Genomic DNA, 1251 nt, shown 5'->3' with positions numbered 1-1251 from the left:
CACTTCATGTATTCAAGTATCCGTCTGATAACGGGAGCGAATATGGACCTTAGGAACCTGCACGCTAACAGTCAGACCGGAGGGTGAAAACTGAACGACCAACGCTCAATGAAACAAAGAAAGGCGACGTAATTCGCTTGTCTTTCACCATGCATCTTAGATACAGACAACGAGGCCCGGAAAAAGGTTTTCTGTTATTCCACTTTGCAACACATTGCAAATTTGGTGATGGGCTCGTTGAACACATACCGGGAACTACTGTTTCTCGATCTGAAAGCTGCCTTTGACTCTGTGGACCGTCAGGCACTATGGCATGTCTGTGGAGCAAAGGTATCCCCCGCAGATTCTTAACCCTTCTTATGGCACTGTACGCCATATGAAGGTCTACGGGAAGCTCTCTTCTGGGCTCACCAGATTAAGTGGTGTCAGACAGGGCTGTGCTCTTTCACCTTTCCTCTTCAACTTCTTCATTGATACGATCATGGAAGATTCACTATCAGCCTCTAACGCCTGTGGGTCGAAGAGCTCATGGGGTCATTCTTTCACAGACGTAGAGTACGCAGACGATCTATTTCCTCTTGGGTCTGACGCCGTGATAATGGAATCAACTCACGAAAGATTTCCATCCAAAATGGGAAGGCCAGAGCAGCTTTTGTAAATCCACGTCAACTGTGGTGTAGAGGTGACATCAGCTTCCCTGCCCTGGGTCGAATTTACAATGCTGCAGTGCGCTCCATACTACTATATGGAGCTGCGCGCCGAGGACGTCAAAAGACTTTCAGTGTTTGACCATCGCTGTCTTCGGAGAATTGCCCGAATCTGGTGGGAACACCGGATCCGAAGTGCTGAAGTACGTCGAATGGTATTCGCGAGAAATAACTCACCCTCGATAATCACACTGCACAGGTTGCGCTGGCTCGGCCACGTGCTGCGTATGCCAGTCGACCGAATTCCTCGAAGGGCTCTTTTCGCACAACCACGTGAAGGGTGGAAGAGAGCTAGAGGCGATCAAACAATGACTTGGCAGCGAAGTATGAAAGCCATTACCAGCAAACTCAGCTGCGCTGGTCACTGCCGTCTTCCTGGATGGGGACCCCGAGACGGGCACATCAATGGCTAGAGACATTGTGAGATATGGCCCAGTCGCGCCCTTAATGGCGCTCATGCATCTAAGCTATTGCCTTCAATGCATAGCTCTTTTTCCAACCCCCCACTTGACAGCCCACTGTACCTATCCCCCCTCCAAAAAAA

Source organism: Opisthorchis viverrini, assembly GCF_000715545.1.
Source record: "Opisthorchis viverrini unplaced genomic scaffold opera_v5_353, whole genome shotgun sequence".
NCBI classification, from domain to species: domain Eukaryota; kingdom Metazoa; phylum Platyhelminthes; class Trematoda; order Opisthorchiida; family Opisthorchiidae; genus Opisthorchis; species Opisthorchis viverrini.
This window is presented reverse-complemented; position numbering follows the sequence as displayed.